At 40.9% G+C, this 18,947-nt stretch overlaps 1 protein-coding gene across 5 annotated transcripts in view; it reads left to right on the top strand.

The window, feature by feature from the left end:
* Nucleotides 1-103: 103 nt before the first annotated feature.
* Nucleotides 104-18,947, top strand: part of SLC34A2 (solute carrier family 34 member 2) — a 58,948-nt gene continuing 40,104 nt past the window's right edge. The window contains exons 1-5 of one of the 5 annotated variants that reach the window (XM_083835720.1): nt 104-4,540; nt 5,509-5,641; nt 7,250-7,399; nt 7,634-7,771; nt 8,474-8,533. The gene's annotated coding sequence lies outside the window, so the exon portion shown is untranslated. Of the gene's footprint in view, nt 4,541-5,508; nt 5,642-7,249; nt 7,400-7,633; nt 8,534-16,543; nt 16,662-18,947 lie in introns of those variants that run through there. The other 4 variants (XM_083835719.1, XM_083835721.1, XM_083835722.1 and 1 more) reach the window with 4 other exon arrangements.

The raw sequence follows: 18,947 nt of genomic DNA, 5'->3' as shown, positions 1-18,947 counted from the left end.
GACTTCAGCATAATCATGATCCTTGCTAGTTTTTGTATTGTTGTACGAGTGGTGTGGTGCTAAGCAGTAAAAGCTAGCAGATGTGTTTAGAAACATGACATGTTTTCTTGTTGCCTACTAGCTGGCTGGAGTCTTAACTTCACCTCAGCTCTTTGAATGAACAAAGCGACTAAATGCATGATCTTCCTCCAGGACAGCAAGTGTATGTTTAATTTCTGAAGAGGACCAGGTCTTATTCTTGTGCTTCATTCTGTATTTCAGAACTATGTGGCTTCTGAAACTGTTGTTTGGCATTGCAAAAATCAAATGCTAGAATCATCCTCTTGCTCTTGTTTTGAAATGCACCTTTTTTTACGTACCTTTTTTTTGGTGAACTTTCTGATGTTTTGGACTGTTTGTTGGGGGAGGCCTTTCTAAATAAGCTGTTTAACTTAGAAAGCGACTTCTTATTTTTCATTTTCCTTTCCAGCCTCCTTGAAAGCTGCTGGTTGTTCAGTGTTCCCATCTAACAATGGTTGAAGGCACAAGGAAGCTGTCGGCCAGCAGGGGCAGGAGTGTCCATTCAGGTGTTTGTGAGAAATTGCTGCAACTACAGAACCAACCCAGCTCAAGCTTGCTCTTATGTTCTTCCAGGAAACTTTTGCCACTGATCTTACTTCAAGAATTGGCACGCTGGAGTGCTTGGAAACAATTATTTTGCTATATTTTCTGCTGAGTATCTTTAGTCTGCCCACATATGAAAATGTGTTCTGCCCTGCCCTTAATTGTTTCTAAATTTGGTTTAATAATAGCCGTGTCCCATTTCACAGGGGCATGCCCTTTAGAAATCTCCCTGGGGTTATTCTGTGCACCTTTCTAGTCCGGTCTTGGATGTACTTGAGCGAATGGGAATTTTGTTTCTGGGTTGAATAAGTACATATGTACTTTCCGAATTTCCCAGTGACACAAAACAAAAGCAGCAGTTTAGGTCAGTGCTACTGAATGTATTGCCAATTCCTTCTGTCAAACTTTGTCTTAATTTTGCTACGTGATTTCTGTAATAGTAAACGTGTTGGTAATGTGCGTTGGTAATGTGCTTATGCATCCTTTTTTCAAAGGGTAGTAATTGATCTTGACGTTTTTGAGGATTTTGGTGGTGTCTGAACCTGGTGAATTCACTTTCCACATAGATCTCTTCTTCATCCTCCTTTTTTAATGCTAATCAAAGGCTCATTCAGCCTTTTTCTGCTGTTAACGATTTCTCATTGTTGGTAGTATAGTAAAAAATATATCTATTTCTCAGCAAATATGCCCCCAGTCTGCTCTTTATAATACTAATCTTTAGGTTTCTAACAGTCAACTACTGCTGCCTTTTTTCTAATGTCCGTCTGTTTTGCATGTGTTATTTCTAGTTTTTTTTTTTTTTGGCAACTTTTCTTTTATTTTTCAGCCATTCATCTCGTGTAGTCCCTTTTTCAGACTTTTTGTCCGTGGCTGTTCTGCCTGGTCTCCATGACTTGCAAATTTAGCACATTGCCAAGTTTTTGCTTCAGTCTCTCCCCAGTTAGTGCTACCTTGCTTCATAGTCTGGGCATGCCGTGATCTGTTTGTGGTACTGCTGCCTCCCACTTCTGAGGATTTGATTGCCCACTCACATCTGTCTTTACAAACAGGCACCTGAGCTGTTCTCAGACAGGAAGTAAATGGAGAGAAATAGTGAATGTAGGCTTGCTTTAGTTAATTGTTTCTTATTGCAGAGTGGAAAAGAGATGTGTATTTCTCTAACAATACCTGCAGTTGGTTGTGATGCTGCTTGCTTTGAAAAACTCGCTTAAGGCTGTTTTGCATTTGTTTAAGCCCCTATGTAAGCCTCAACAAAATGGGAAAGCCATCTAGGTGAGTACTTAAGTTCTTTAGTAAGTTTCTGTGGCCTGTGTTAATATCTGTAGTCAGCGTTGGCTCATGTGTCATCTGATACTGCAGTGATATCTGAGATCTCTCTTGCTACCTTAAACTAGCTATTGCTTTTGCAGTTTAATTTAATTTTTTGCTTCACAAGCTGCTTTAGCAGAAGTGCCAGCTTAGCTTGCACCGTGGAGCAATGGTAGCAGTCTAAGAAGGACATGCTGGAGAGGGGAATGAAGACTTCAGCGTGAATAACTTCATAAGGAGATGTATATGAATGAGGAGAGAGGATGAAAGGGGTTGTCATAGGGTGAGTGAGTTTCACGGGAGGAGATGCAAAATGACATAAGGATCTCTATGGAGAATGCCACTGTGGAAGAATTCTAAGAAAAAAAGAAAACGAAACTCTGGAAGTAGAAGAGAAGAAATGCCACTTGTAGGTGAATAAAATGTGTTTAACTGTACCTTTAGGTTGAGTAATAGAGCTGCTAGCAAATCAGGAGACGACTGGTGCCAGCAAAGCCCAGTGCTGAAGTAGGTTATAATGGGATATGAATGTTGTGTCGGTGTTCTGGCATTCTTCCCCCAGGGGGTATTATAAGGCTGCTGCTCCTGTCTGGCTGTTTTACAGCTCGGTGCAAATGATGTAATCATGCTTGCTACTGTGAATCAGAAGACCTTGGGTGGTGTTTTTTTTTTTTTTCCCCTCCAGTTCCCACACCTTAACCTCGTAGATAAAGTAAAGAATCCTATCAGTTTTCGTTCTTACAGATCTCACCAGGAGCCCTACCTCCTAGAGTGAGTCTATCATTGCAAAAAAGAAATTAAAAAACTACTTAGGACCTAGTATAGGAAGTAAAAGACACAGTTTTTAAATCCATACTGTTATATGGATTACTGTCATGTAAAGGGAATTCAGTCCCACCTCAGCAGAGCTCGTGCATGTTGGATCTGGTGTTGGAGTTCTCTCAGTATGTCACTAAATCTGTTCTACTTTGAACAAACCAGTAATTTGCTTGGCTGAAAAATTTTTGATTTTCTGCAACCTGGAGATTGAGGCTCTTGCCGTCCACCTGAGAAAGTGAGGTTGGTTCGGAAGACCTCCCAAACTGAGCAATAAACAGGATTTGGGAAAAGAAAAAACAAAGCAAACAGACATCCCCACAACATCTTTCTCACTCTAGTGATTCTTATACATATTAGAGGCATATCCATTTTTCTCTGTGTCCTTCTTTCTTAAACGAGTTATTAGAATAGAGATTCTTCTGATTTTGCTCCTTATCGTTCTCAAGAAAATTCATGTACAAATTCTGTAATGAAGATGAAGACTTACCCTAAGGTGCACTGAAAATCATTCTCTTAAACAACCACTACAGATAAGAATCGCAGGGCAAAGGTAAGGAATTTGTTCATCTGGTCACATATTTATTTTAGGCTGTTGAAGTAACCTACGGTTTCCTGAGGACAGCAAAAGGCAAGTGCTTTCAAACATTGGGATCATCTGAAGAAAATAAAGTTTGCCTTTCTGTTTGTTGAATTAACAGTATTCCCTTTATAGTGGAATCCTAGTAGGCTAGAAGCAAATGGACAATGCTCTGCTTTGTCTTTTAGAAATGAATTGTATTTGTTATGTCCCCTCTCCTGCAGCTAGTCTGTGCTAGTTAGTGCTCCAACTACTTAGCTTGTGTTCAGGATATTGAAATTCAGGAGGAAGATGGAAAGTATCTGCGGGCACTGTGATTTCCTGACAGTGTAGTTTAATTTTGGGATGATGTTATTTTGATCAGTTGCGTGAAAAACAACATACTGTTTGCCCTAATTTCTAGTCACTTGATTTTTTTTTAAAAAGTATTAGACCAGGTGAGTACTGATGAGTAAAGTGGATAAGAATGCTGGATTTTTTTAAAGCTTCTCTTGTCATGCCTAAAAATAAATATCTTATAAATGGGTTTATTTTCTAGATCATTGTTCAATGTAGAGTAATCCTTTGAGAGAAAGAACACAGCATGCATATGACCTTGTTTAAAGGCTGATAAAGAAACTAACAAGAGATGGCCACCTGTTCATAACCTATGGTCAAATCACGGTTAGTTCAGTGCTTGCCTTAAAATACTGTGTAGCTCTGCTGTGCAGTAAGGACAATTTCTGTGCTTCATTCCACAGAGGATTACCATTTCTGTTGTTCCCTTCCATGGTTGGTAGTCACTGAAATTTTGGAGAATTGTAATGCTAGGATAGGTATGAATGGGAATGCCTGGGCGTGGAGGTACCAGAAAGAACAAACGGCGGGGCTATAAGAATGGTATGTGCTGATGTCCCTTAGATTAGCTGTCTTCAAAGTCCTAGCATGCGTCTACCTGCAGGTGGTCAGGAGGCAAAGGGCCTAAGCAGATGAGCCAATCCTGATGACTCTCAGAGGCAGGACAGAATGGGCAGTGATTGCAGAGTGATTATTGAGAGCTCCCGAAGGATATAAAAAGGCCTATCCAAAGTCAGCACAGAGTTGCCAGTCTGAGAAGAGCCCGAAGTCAAAAGAACTGAATAGCTGGTGTTCCCTGCCCCCTGTGTGGTCACAAGGAGTCCTAGACAGACCTGGATTCAGGAGTCTTGGTGCCTGAATGTTGAACAGACTTCTTGGATACATGAATCCAGCCAGGTACTTGTGAGTACGCGAATATGAGGGCGTGAGTGTGGATGAATGAAATCAGCTTTGTTTTAAAATGAAATCAGCTTCCCTTCTTACACTGGATGACTTTAAGGTTTGCTGTGTGGCTGCTACAGTGTTGATTACTTAAATAATGGCGAGGAGGATGGATGTAGCTGGGTGGTTTTCAAAGACTGAAAGGATGGACCCAGTCTAAGGCGAATGAAACTGGGTGTAAAGCTTTTTTAGCAATGCATCTGTTGAGATCTTTTTGGAAGAATAAATCAACATACCCATCCAGAGTTTAGGGATATTTAGATTTTTCTGTGGTATCTATTCATCACCTTGATGTTTGAATGTAATTTAAAAGCAGGTTGCTCTGGGCCAAGTTCCACCTTTGGTTATCCCTGTAAAAGGTGACTGGAGGTTCGTGGGTACAATTGAAAGCAGATTCTGCCCTTAAATTCCTACTATCTTTATGACAAGTGTTAACAAATCATTTTTTTCTAGATCTGACCTACTTCCTGATCTGGTGTCTCACCAGAGTTTATCACAGATATTGGAAACATTGTGGTCATGCAGAGTCAATGATATCATGACTTAAAATAAGCAGATAGAGTTCCTCATACTTGGAATCGATATCCAGACTATAGTAAAACAAAGAAGAAAAAAAAAAAAAGATCTAACTGCTTCACTTGAAATTAAAAAAATACTGATGTTCCTAAAATGGTGCCTCCAAGTAACAAGTGACTAAGACGTTCAGCTTCCTAACTGTGCTTTTTCACTTCTACCTATCTTCTAAGGTGAAACTCTGCTTAGTGGATGAAGTTCATGGTTGGTCTCTGCCTTCTAACAGCAGCCACTAACATGAAATCAGAAGTGACTTTATTACTGGGCTCTCATTTGTCAGTTACTTCACAGACAGGTAGTTTTCTTCCTTAAAAAGTAATAATAATAATAGAGTATTATTTGAACTGCAGGCAAATCTACAGTGTGCTAGGTGTGCTGCGTTCCCGAGTAAGAAGACAGTTTGTACCTGGGAGATAGCAGTCTAGCAAGAGATAAAGAATACCTAATACAGGCAAGGCTCCCATTGTGTTCTCACCTAAGTAGGTAAGTAAATTCACTGGAGAATTTGCTTGCATTTTTGTCAATGGATGCAGATCGTGTTTGTGAGATTGGTGTAATGTGTGGATGTTTCTAGGCTCGAGCTGACAGCAAGCAAGGGTGACCAGTGCACAACATAAAATTTCTAGGCCATTTTCTTGCTCTGATTCAAAATAACCCTGTTCGGCCTCATTTGTTCTCACAGGACATCTTTCTATTTAGAGTCTAATTAGAGGAAACCACATTTTAGAGGTGATAGCATAGCAAAAGTGAGACCAAAGCAACAGATCTAATTGGAATGTACCATGGACATAGCCGTCGACCCCCCCAGAAGTGGGGAACTAATTCTATTTTTCTACCCCTTCCTTTTTTGATTTTTCAGTTTTTCCTTTGCTTTGCCTTTAATCCCCTACCTGATCTTAATAATACCTAAGATTTACTCTTATCTGGATGTGGAGGCTTATCCCTTGAGGAGTTCTTAAAACATTTTTACCTCACCTAATGTGTAAGGTCTACGTTTACTGTGCTTACCTTTCAACTGCATTCCTTTTGTATACTGCCTCGTTAGTTTCTAATTAGATACAAGCCCTTGAGGGATTCTCTAAAAATCTAGTGACAGTATGAATTTGCTAAAAGCTACTTCACAGGCACAGCCCTGCACTGAAAGAACAGCCTTCTGCCTTTGGGGAGCTGTAGAAAGGAAGAACATGGAAAGGTCTGTGTCCCTCTGCGAAATACACCCAGGCCAGAGCCCAGACACTGTATACACGTATGTCTTAAAAATGTTTGCCTAAACAAGCAGTATCTTTTCTGTAATATTTTTCCGAGATATTCAGAATTGATTAGTTATTGTTACATATTGGCACCTGATGCATTTGGTTGCTTTGACACCTGCAGCAGCTGTGGATAACCCTCTTGTAAAACCCTCTTGTATTTTCAAATATAATTTTGCTAATTTATAGCGAACTGCTGTGACTATCTCATATCTCACAAATAAAGTATGAGTGGATGGAGGCAGGAGATGAACAACAGAAATTTAGGTGCTGTGTGGAATACCACTGGTGTTTTAGGGGGGCATACGGATTTTTCCTGAGTGTCTTATGATTGACATGATTGCTTTGCCAACTATATTGTCTCTCCAAGCTCTTCGTTATTGCCTTCTTCTTCGTTACCATCACTTACGGAATGGACTTTGTGACTGATCTAGTTTTCCTTACCTGATCTGTTGCAAAGCCAGTGCTTATACCACTCTGTGCAGCACAGGCTGATCCAGATGACTTTGCTTACAAGAACTTTGCTGCTGCCTGTGCTTGAATAGTGGTAGTAAACAGGCAGGGATGATGACCTCTTTGCTCCATTTAGATTCACAAGAGGATGCCAGACTTGGCAGTAAAATATTATGTCACTAAGGTATCAGCGCTGTGAAGTGATGCCAGTTGAGACTGTTTCCTAAAGCTCCCTCTCCCAGGACAGAGGTTTGTTTTAAAGTCGGTGTCCTTGCCAAGTACAGTTTGACTTACCAGTGCTGTGTGTCAGCGCTTCGGCAGTATCTGAAAATGCCATCACTTTGCGACACCTTGAGGTTAGAAAGTATTATTATTATTTGTTTTTCAGGTTGAGAAGCAACTGCGGTTGGACATGGATCGTGCCATGCCATTACTTTCCTTGTCTTCTATTCTTCCAGCTGCTGGTTTGGTATAGCAGATTTCCATAGTGAAAGTCTGCTCCTCAAGCCAGCTCTTCATAAGAGGTGATTTGCCAGAGGTGAGCAGCCTGTAGAGAAACAGCTCTAGTGGTAATTCTGTACTGGTTTCTGCAATCAGGGCACTGGGTTCCTGTTTTCTGGTCTAGTTTTTGGAGACTTTACAGTTTTTCTATCGTAACTATTTGGCCCCAAGGCAAACTTTGTAGTAATTTTCAGGAATGTTCCTTAATAACATACATAATTATTGTTAACACTTCAGGTTCTTAGCCTCTGATTCTTTTGTTTTGTTTTAGGAAAGAAAGACATTGCATTCTTTGAAAACTGAAATTTAAAAATCTCAGCCCTCCTCCAACATATCTAGAAGCACTTTAGAAATGTGGGGCAGATGCAAGGTGCTGTAGTGCCATAATAGTAAAGGTCTGTTTTGAGAGGTAAGGGAATGTATTAGCCATGGGTAGCCAGCAAAAATTTCAGGCACTGGCTTAGAAAAAAATGTTCGCTATGTTGCATATGACTGCATAAGCTGGTTAGATGATACTCTTGTTTCACCTTTGTTTGCTAGTTCAGTAGAAAATAGAGAAAATGTCATACAGCAAAAATGAGTAAATAGTATTTTTGTAATCTAGTATTTTCCACAGTTAACTTAGAGTTTTGATTACTGGTAAAACTCCAGCTTTGTCCACATGCTTCTGCTCTCCAATTTTAATCTGTGTAGTAGTAACCATAACTTGTTATAACCATATCCTTGTTATAACCATATCATAACATGTAACTTGTTATAACCGTATCTTTGACAAAGCTCTTAATTTAATGCTTAAGACACTTGCAATTCTATAGTAATTTATTTTGAAGGAGTTGATCATTAATGTGAGGGAGACTGCATTTGTGTTTTCAGTGGAATTCCTATTCAATCAGTATTGTGGAGTAAGTATAATTATTTCCAGGATCTTGTCTTCTCAATTTATGGGAGTGTTTTAAATAAAACTGAAAATATTTGATAGTGCCAGTCAGACTGATCAGGAGGAAGATGTATGTTTTTTTTTCATTCTAGTGGGCTTTCCAAAAGTTATTTTTAAAACTTTTTTTCCAGAGTTGAGAATTTTTCTAAAAATAGTTTTGTTTTGTCAAAGCAGAAAATAACTTTGCAAGCATTGAGAAGAATAGATAAGTGAGAACACCCGTGAGACATGAAAGTGAGTACAAAGTCTCTCGTCCTACACAGACATTATCTACATTATGGTGAAAGAGGGTTTTTGATCCAAATGTTATGATCCTCCCAGTATTTTTCATTTCTCGTTGTGATACATGAGTATGGGATTGCTTTTAGACATTTACTGAAGTAAATATGTGAGGGAGGCACAGTTTCTGTAACTCATTGCTCAAAGTTGCTTCATTGTTTGGGTGGAGTCTACCTAACATTTGCTCGGTAATGTAAACATTTGGGCCAATATTCAGTTTCAAATAACTCAAAATCATTTGGCTAAGAAAAATAAAAGTTTTTTTCCTACTTGATTTTTTCCCATAAGCTTGGGACAAGGAGTATTACGGATCCCTTGAACGGTATTTCTGAGCTGTATGATCTTCACTCTCACTTTACTTGTGTTACAGAGGCATTCTGGAGGGTGAAATTAGTAAATTAAGTCCTTTATGTTTGCATGTACACATTTTGGATAACAAAACTGTTTAGTTTTGGGGAGAGCAGTAAATGTATGTTCCTCTCCCAATATGTATTCAAATCTATGTTTTCAAAGTTATCATTTCATAAAATATAAAATAGCATTGCAAAGACAAGATAGATAAAGTGCTTGTTTTTACAATCAGGAAAACCCTATTAGATTTATACTGAGATAGGGAAGGAGAAAGGGAAAAAAATACGTATCAAATGTGTTCAATTTTTACACTTTCATTGAAAAACTAAAACCAAGTTTGTCTCTTGGGGGAAAAAGAAAAGCAAAACTATTTTAGTACTTTCATTTAGCTAACAAAGTATTTATCTGTATTGTCTGGACGTTACCAAACATACACTGGAAATAGGGTCAGACGCAAGGTACTGCACACAACATGTTTTCTACGCATCCTTGTAATCTTTAACACTGACTGGAATCTTTTCAGGACAGGAGTTTTCTGGGAGCTCATGATGAAGGGAAAGTATTTCGTAGATACTGGTTGCGAGGTTGCGTTGGTTAGCATGGGTGGGATATCAGAAGGACCAGGGTTGGGAGTGGATGAAGAATCCAAAAGGGACAGTCATCTGGGTAGAGCATGGAGAGTGGGAGGTGAATGTGGGAGGAAGCGAGACAGACATAGGTGGAGACAACATTAGTCAAAGCTGATGACATGAGACCTTGCGTCTTGGAAATGGGAAGCAGCAAAGAGTTCGAGAGCAACCCCGACCTGTCCGATGCAGACGGACATGCTGTCTTAGAGCAATTTGGTTCAAGCATGGAGCGTGCCTGGAGAGCTACTTTTTTTCTGGTTTGTTTCCTCATGTGAAAGTGATGACCAAAAAAAAAAAAGAGTTATTTTCTTTAGCATGCTTCCATCAAGTAGGAGGTCCAAACACATTGCCGTTCTTATCAAGTTGATTCAATTTTGTCAGCAATTTTGCATTTTATCTAGTGGAATGTGTCAGCGCTTGCTAAGGTGTACCGTTTGCTGTACAGGAGTGGTAGGCATGTTAAAGGTTGCCCTGCATCTAAAAATAAAAGATTCTGGCAGAAAGCAAATGGAAATCTGCGTCACATATTTTTATTTGAAAGAAATTAACTGTTAAATCAGATCTGGACATAAGAAAGGATTTGTCTTAAAACTAGCACAGTGCTTCTATTTGAAGGAGTGTATCTGTAAATCATGTCTGGACATAGTGAAAGGTTTATTTTCAGTATTGTAGGCAAATATTGATAATACTACTGCAATGACAAAGATGTAGTGCTTTTTTTTTTTTTAAATGCAGCTGAATTTCCTTACCTATCCAGATATACATGAACTAAAATGAAGCATGCCTTCCTGATGTCTCCCAATACCACCCCAATACTGCTTCTGCATGCTAAGAAGGCTATCTGTTCCTGTCTTAGCACTGGGCAACTCTCAAGGTTCACATGGGCAGGTGGGGCTGTGCTTTGAAAAGACCCGTGCTGCATCTCTTAGTTAAAACAAAGAACCAAGTTGTCCTTGTTGTAGTATGTGCAGTGATTTAGCTTAGTCTTGCTTGTGCCAGTCTGTTAAACGCACAAATCCCTTTAAAAACCTGGACCAGTATGTATGGATCCACAAACGACTGTGTAGTAATGTTTGGTTTTACAAAAATAAGCTAGTGAGTGGTGCCTGCCTACGCACACGCTGTCATTTGGTAGTACAAGTGAGGTAGCTACCTTGCAGTGAGAGCAGAGCAAGCCCACTGGCACTGATAAGGGCACACTTAAAGGGCAATTATTGTGGAATGCCTAGTGTGCCATAAATCCACGCCCTACCTCACCTTACAGCAGCTCATTTAGGTAGTCTCATCCTCACATCTTCCTATAAAGTAGAATCGGTTTTGGTAAAAGAACAACCTGGGTCCTTTTTAATATCACTCTCATGAGCACATAGAGAATACGTACAAAAATAATGGTTGGGGTTTACTGGATGATGCATATCTGCCTTGGTTCTTGCTATTCCTGGGCTCACCAGGACTAACCGGGTGTTTCGTGTGACTGTGAGAGGGGCTGTGCACCAGGCACGTAGCTCTGAACATCCAGGCTTGGTCAGGAATTTTCTCCTGAGATGGGACTGCGGCAGGTGGGCATGCGCTCCTACTGTTATGAGCACATCTGAAATGCACATGGACCTGATGCAGGCTCTCAACAGATCGGTGAAAAGCCTGCTGAAAGGTATGATTTTTATTTTACTGCCTCAGTGTAAAAATTGCTGGCCCCCAGCTTGCTTGCTGTGTTTGTTAAGTAAAGACATACATCATTTGTTCTTTTTTTTTTTTTTTGGTGTCCTGCACATGATGAGCTTACCACACGTGCACAGCTCATGCACTCTGTGTCTAGTAGGTCTGACTGCCAGCAGTCAGTGCACACACATTGTAGGGTTGGTCTGTGAAGTGGCCATTTATCAAGAATTTCTGGATACCTGGTAGCCCAGCTAACTAGGTAACTGTTAGCAGTTACCTAACATCCAGAAAACACAGAGAAATGGCCAAGGGAACCTTCTGGAGTGGAAGGAGATGATCTGCGTGGGAAGAAACCCCCAGAAGCTTGGCGATGCCATTTCCTTATTGGTGAATGATTTGCATGGTTTATTAGATAAAGCACTACAATTATTTTACAGTTCTGGATGTTTGGCACTTTCATTACTTTCTCTAAGCCAAGCTTTAACTTTGTACCAGAGGACAGAAACCTTGAAAGATCTTTTGTTATTGTCCTTTTCCCTTTGCATCCTTTCTGTTTCAGCTGAAGTCCATAACTGTGACTTAAGATTTCTGGTTAAACCTGTATTTCCCATTTCTGACTGTTTGTGTTGTGATTCTGGAGGAATATCACCATGCCCTCTTTGCTGGTCCTTACTGACTGCTAACGGCCTGAAAAAAAGGGAATTATGATGTGACATTTGGTGTCTTGGGTTCACTGGGCTAACTGGGGAGGAGGGGAATGAGGCTGGAGCGATTATGGGTCTTAGGAAGCCAGCTTGACCCATTTCGTTTATTACTGACATATTTTGACTATACAGAATGACTTTTTTTTTTTTTTCTCTGATTGTTTAGTTTACTCTTGTCCAGTCTGCTTGGACATATTTGCTGCTGCTAAGTTCAGAGTGATCTCTTTGTATTAATTGCTTAGCAGTCAGTTCATGAGAGTACTCCATCTAGCCCAATTGTTTGCCATAATAACTGAAAGCAAGTACAGAAAATGAGAATGCAGAGTTAGGTGGATTTGTTTTTAAATTAAATGAGTGGAAAATATTTACAGGATTCATTGTTCTCTAACTGCAAAAGCTGCTATTGAACTCCTGTTTGTCTTCGTCTTAAGTAACCAGGTATTTCTGGGAGCCTTCCAGCAATGTTTTTATTATATCAGATGCACACTTCAGATGCCTGTGTCCTCTGCAGGATGACCTGCCAGGGCACTTGGACACTTTCTCTACTGACCTAATGGTTATGTTTGGGAATCTTTTGATACAAAGGTGCGTAGATCAGCCACTGTCAGTAAACATGTCCCAAACACTGATCATCAGGAGCTCATCCTGGAAGTGCTTTGGGAAATGCATGTCACTTACTGGTAGCCTTATCTGGCCTACTTAAATCTGTCCTTTCTTCATTTGCACAGTCTGAAGTGCTCTGGCCTAATTATTGGCACTTCAGAAAAACAGGCTTAATCTTCCTTTGCGATTTGTCCTAAAATTCCTCTTTAATATAAAAAACTATTGTGATCAGTTGTTGTAGTGGTGATTATGATACACCTGTGATGTTTTGAGAAGTTAATATATTTTACCAGGCCAACAGATAAAGCTAGGGAAAAACAAACAAACAAACCAACAAAAAAAGCAGATCTACTTTAAGGAAGAAAATTGCTTCTTCACTGTCTGTAAGTTCATCTGTTACAGCAATGAGCAACTGATTGGTTGGAAATATATATATATATATATATATTACTTCTTCCTAAAAACTTGTTTTGCTTTAGAGGAAAATTAATGGCCATCTTCCCAGCTCATGATAATCTACTCTTTCACTCAAATAGTCAATGAAACTGAAAATGGGTTTGAGTTCACCAGATCAAGAGGGGAAAATTTTACCTCTGTGTATTCAGATTAAGTGGTGGAGTTGCTGTCATTGCTTCATCAGCATCACGTTCCGTAAACTTGTGTCTGGTTTGGCTGCTTGGTTGCCATTTCAGGATGCTCTTCGGAAGGTACTTGAAAGGCCTTGAAGACAAGTAGTGTACTGCGTGCTGGTGCAGACAAACTAGAGCTGGTGGGCTGTGGGAGTTGAGAGATGAGAGCAGAGACCTGGCTTCTCCTTTCTTTTCCTTTACTTGCACAAATCTTTGTTTTCTAAGTTGCAACAGGGGGGTCTGTTCATTTCTTTCCAGAATAACTGCGTTATTTCTATAGCCTGTGTGAGCAGTGCTGCCTTGGAGGTGTGTACTGGTCAGATGCAAAGGAGCAGAGACAAGGCAGTTTTCCTGTTGCGGAAATCCCACTGAACTGCAGCTTTTTCTGTCTCTTTATCTCATTCACCTTGTATTGGTGGTGCAGCTGGAAGAACAAAGCACCCTCCATCCACATCACCTTTACTGCTTACTCACAGACCACTTGTATCCAGCCTCAAAAAGAAATGTTGGAAAATAGTGGTGGACTCATTCTGCCCTCCTTTCCTGCCAGGACTAATGGCTGGTGTGTACTGAAAGATAATTTGGACCAAAGCAAATGGGGAAACTGGTAGCGAGATGCTGGATAGACAGCTGAGCCATCGCTTGGTATCAGAATACCACCAAGTTTGGGGCTTAAAGTGTAAGCTTTAAGTACAACTCTCTGATTGAGGTGAAATGTGCTATTTGGACTGGATTAGTGATTCACTCTGTTAGAAATTCCCAAATTAAAAATATGAGCAGCCTTTCAATAATCAGGAATAATATATGCTAATTGCCAGAACTGTTTCAAGGGGAAGGATTTGATTGTCCATCGTTCTAATAGCTTTAGCTGCTGTAAATAATTTGAAAATCTGTCTTAATTGCTTTGTAAACACTTTAGATTACAGTATTCATTCATTTAATCATCTTCTCTATAAATACATTTAAAAATAGTATGATTAAAGAAGCTTTTCTTCCTTTCCTGATGGAAACAAAAGGGGACCTCAACCTCCTTGCAAGGCTTGTTTTGAAAACATCTAATAATTATAGGATGAATGAGTGATTTGTATTGCTTATTTATGATGCCTCATCTGGATTTGCCCTTGCCTGTGAAGCTTCATTTGGGCCTAAATTAATTAGATGACTCTAATTAAAGGAAGGCCTTTGACTTAGGAGCAGGAAAACGTGTTCGCATGGAGACTACACCCTCTTTTTTATCTGACAGCATCCTTGAATGATAGCACTATGTCATAATTAGGCATGTCAAACAAGTTAAAGAAGATGAATCAACTTATAAGTGGTCCCAGAGGAAGAGGTGGAGGATGACTGATCTCCAGAGGAGGTGCAGAGAGCAGTACACATAGGGTTTCTTAAGTGAGATGTATCCTTAACTCCTGATATTTCTGTAAGTACCTAGTGGCTAATATTTAAGTTCTGGAGCTCGAAAACATCCCTTAAGTGCAGAGATGGAGGAAACAAAAATAAAAGGTAGGAGAGTGAGCAGAAACACTGCTTGTACACAAAAGTAATGTAGCTGTGTTGGGTAAGTAGAACAAAATAATTCATTTTTATAGAAGTAAAACCCAAATCTTAAGAACACCAGTCAGCACAGCACTTGCCTACCTTCTGCCTGTTCTGTATAGTTCACTGTGCGTGTTTCAGCAAGTGCATGCACTTACTCCCTCCGGGAACTCACACAAGTAACCAGCATCCTTTGAATATGGACCTCCAAACACCACAACCTTTATGAATCATTTGGTTCAGGGGTGATTTTCCAAAACTGCTAAGCACTGTTGAGCCAGTGTTGAATTAATGATTGAAATAATGTTTACATCTGATGTTGGGGCTGCTGAGATACCTACATGTGGGTGCAAGTGCTGCCTGAGAAGAAGATATCAGCCAATTATAAAGCAGACTCAAAATACAAAGTTGTGCCCTTGGTTCCTAAAACTGTGTGACAGCATCCAGAAATGGTTAATATTTCTCAGGACATTTTAGCAATGTTCTGGGAATGTCAAATTGACAGCCCAAGCATAAAACTTTGTTCCTATTCCTGTGGCTGGGCCGACATCCATGGTCATTTCATTAGACTTGATTAGAGGCCAGCAGCTCTGGTACCAGAGGAAGAGTAGGAGCTTCAAGTGCGTGAAAGGACAATGTCAGGATTCTACCTACAAGGTGGTAGGGCTTTGTTTCTGAAGAGAGAGCTGCAAATAGGAGCAGGATGAGCAATTGAGAGTGATTTTTCTGTTTCTTGGCTTTTCTGGAGAGGAAGCCACAGACTCAGAGGTCTCTAAACACCAGGAAAACACTTCTTTACTGTGTGGGAGACAGAGCATTTACGAGAGAGGCTGTGGCGTCTCCCTCCTCGGAGATCTTCAAAGGCACCTGGACATGGTCCAGGGCAGCCTGCTCTGGGGAGGCCCTGCCTGAGCAGAGGACTGCACCAGATGACCTCCAGGGGTCCCCTCCAAGCTCAACCATTCTGTGATGCTGTGAAAATAATGTTTTTTTAATGGTGTATTATGCAAATTTTCACAATATTGCAGGAATTAAAAAATAAAATAAAATACCCTTCATCACTGGAAGAAGGTAGTTAAACATGGAAAAAAATCAGGTAATTTTACCAGTGTTTTGAACCTGTAACTGCTGAGAGATGAGAAAATGGTGTAGAATGAGCCCATGTATCTAGGACTTTGGGATTTTTGGCATTAAATGTCCCAAATCCAATCCCTATGGGATCAGACCCATAGGATGTAAGTGAAATCCAGTAATATCTTCTAGGTGAGGTCAGGGTTCAGTCTGCAGATAGAGCCGTGTGATGATAAGGCACAGGCATTAGCCAACAGTCATAAAGCAGAGGCAGGTTGTCATCTGGCGAGTTTCTTCCTGCTCACAAAGAAAAAAAATAGCAGCATGTTTATCTTCTAAGATGTTAACTCTAAACAGAGTAAGGACACAGTGAAAGCTGTTCTGTTACACAGAATTAGTAGTCAAGAAGCTTTTTCAATATTAAGGCCATTTATCCTGAGAAGAAGGTACAAAATGAAAAATCCAGTTGAAATGTTAGTTGTGAAATTGACAGAGGGAGAAGATGGGAACCAACCTTCTGTCTACTCCAACCTGCCATAGAAAATTTCAGAACTTGGCACACACCTGGAAGACATGTCGGTGCAGTAAAACCTGTGTTCCCAGCTCCAGCTCATGGGATACATCTGGGGAACTCTGAAGCAAGGGAGGCAAAAGCATCTTGGAAGGTATCCAGCTGAACATCAGATGGGTTGCGCTCTACATTTGTGATGCTTTTGTTTTCGGTCTCCTACCACGACCTGAAATCTTCCTAAATAAGCTCTTGTTTCTTTTGTCATTAAGATCATTTGGCACCGTAGGGGACAAGGACTCTCAGGATGACATCAACCCACTTTGGAGTTTACAGATGTGGAAGAAAAAAAGATGTATTTGTGTATCCCTTTGAGAGGTCAGTGATCAGGTGAGCATGGGAAACACAAGATTTGACATGGTTTTAGATCATAACACAAAGGACAACACTGAGGTAAACCAAAAGCTAAGGCCTCTCCTGCAAGGGAAAGAGGGGAGAATGACTCCCCGCTACTTTGGGGAAATGTTAAACCACCACCTGAGGGGCTTTGCACAAGGAAAGACATTCTAAATATTGGAGTAAGGAGGGAGGCAGGAAAATACATGAAAATGGAGTACGAAATACAACTTTACAGAGCCTCCTGAAGTAATGAATGCTGTCTTTGAGGGGGATGCATGATCCTCACCTGGTCAAGAATATCAGTGCAGGTTAGTGAGTAGATATCTTGGAGATTGCTGTAGGTTCAGTTTTTGGTATTACCCTCCCTGAAAGACAGCAATATGAAAGTGCAGCTGTCATGCTTTCTTTTGCAAGGAACAACTGCTCACATATGTGTAAGCATATGCAAAGCAAAAGGAACTGTGATTCACATCTGAGAAAACAAGTCACCTTGTCAACACTGCTCTGAAGTGCTTGCCAGATATGAGTTATATAGAATAACAAGAATAGCAGCTGAACAGTCTCCTTAAATTGTCATTGTGTGGTCTTAAAAAAGGCTGTTTTTCCCCTCAATGCAAGCGAAATTGTTTCTTTCACAAGTGAAGCAGCTTTACGTAATACCTGCTCTCTCAGGTGCAAAACGAGTATTAGAATAGAGGTCTGCAGCCAGCTGAGAGGGTCGGTCTTCGCTGCTGATGTGAACTGATCTAAGGGCAGGTTGACAGCAAGGTGCGTAGCCCGGCCCTCCTCCCCCTGAGCTGGCTGCCTGTTCGTGCCCTGCAGCTGGCTGTTGGTGGCTGCCGGTGGCCAGATCAGAAAGATGACAAATTCATCGAGCTAATGTCTAATTGTCCATTTTCAGGTGCTCTTTCCTGAGCTTGACTTCATCTTTCTTGATGAACAGTGATTTAAAGTGTTTTCCCACTCTGATAACTGCATTCAATTCACTACTGCAGTGGAATTAATGAACGGGTTTGATCAATCATAATTTTCTGTAATTCTAATAGTTTTCTAAGATTAAACTGATGAGGAAAAAATGTTCCTTGCAGAAGTCAGCTGTCTGGCATTATCTCATAACAAACCAACTCCTGAAATACTCAGTGAGTTATGCAGCTCCTTAACCAGGCTAGATTAATCCTTAGATAATGTTTGATTGCTCTTCATTACATTTTTTTTTTATTTTTTTTGTTCTCATTTGCTGTTATCAACATTAGCATAGTAAACAGCTTTATAGTTATGTTAAAAACCAACGCTTAAGCTCAAAGATCAGAAAGTGATATACAAATAACCTCAAGTTTCTTGTAACAGATCTGTATCTGTCTTTGGGCGAGGTGGTGGTTAATAACATGACCTGAGCTCCTAATTCCTGCAGGCACTCCCAGTCAAAGCAGCAGCGTGCTGCTGTTTAAAATAGAAAGTGGCGCTGTAGCTGGGACACAGGGAGAGGCTGAAGAGGCTCCTGAGCACTGGATTGCATCCCAGGTGTGTTCCTGGTGGCACAGACTCTGTTGCTCCCTCATCTCCTCTCTCTCCCCAGGCCGGTCACTTCTCTCCCCTCCTCTCTAGTCTGAGCCTGACCTAGTTCTGCACACCCTGACAGCTTTTTCGTCTCTTCAGCTCTCTTCAGGTACCTTGTACCAGCCTCCTCCTCCCTCCAGTCCCGGATGTCCCTCTGAATTTAACTGTGCACATCACTGCCCAAGCCTGCAAACCTCTCTCCCTCACCAGCCACCACCCTCCTTCTGGAGTGCCCTAACTCCATCAGTGACCCACAGCTTTTCCCCATTTTGCCTGCTCGGCTGGTTCCTATTGCACCTAACTGCTCTTCCTCTAATCCTTCCCTCCTTCTCAGGCAGAATTCCTTTCCAGTCTCCTTCTCCACTCAGAGCTTCCTTCCCTGGCTGTCTCCCACTCCTTACTGGAGTTACCAGTACTCCTCCTCAGATCTGGCTCCCTTCTTACTCATCCCAGAACACTCATTGATTTCGAGACCCTAATCTCACTATCTATCTGTGACCAGCTATGACTGCATCTCCTCTCTATTAGATAATCGCTTCTTGCCAGACTCTCATCTGTTTCCTCTTCCAATCTGTTTTTTTCCACACACCTTTATTCGGGTTAAATGGTTCTCCCTGCCGTGGTGGTGGGCAGTGCCACCAAGGCCCCCGGGGGCACAGGAGGCCAGGCTTCCCTGGTCCTAGCTCCAGCACAGGTTTCACCTGGCGTTGCACTGGCTGT

The sequence above is a fragment of the Anser anser genome (assembly GCF_964211835.1).
Source record: "Anser anser genome assembly, chromosome: 4".
In the NCBI taxonomy this organism is placed as follows: Eukaryota; Metazoa; Chordata; class Aves; order Anseriformes; family Anatidae; genus Anser; species Anser anser.
This window is presented reverse-complemented; position numbering and strand designations above follow the sequence as displayed.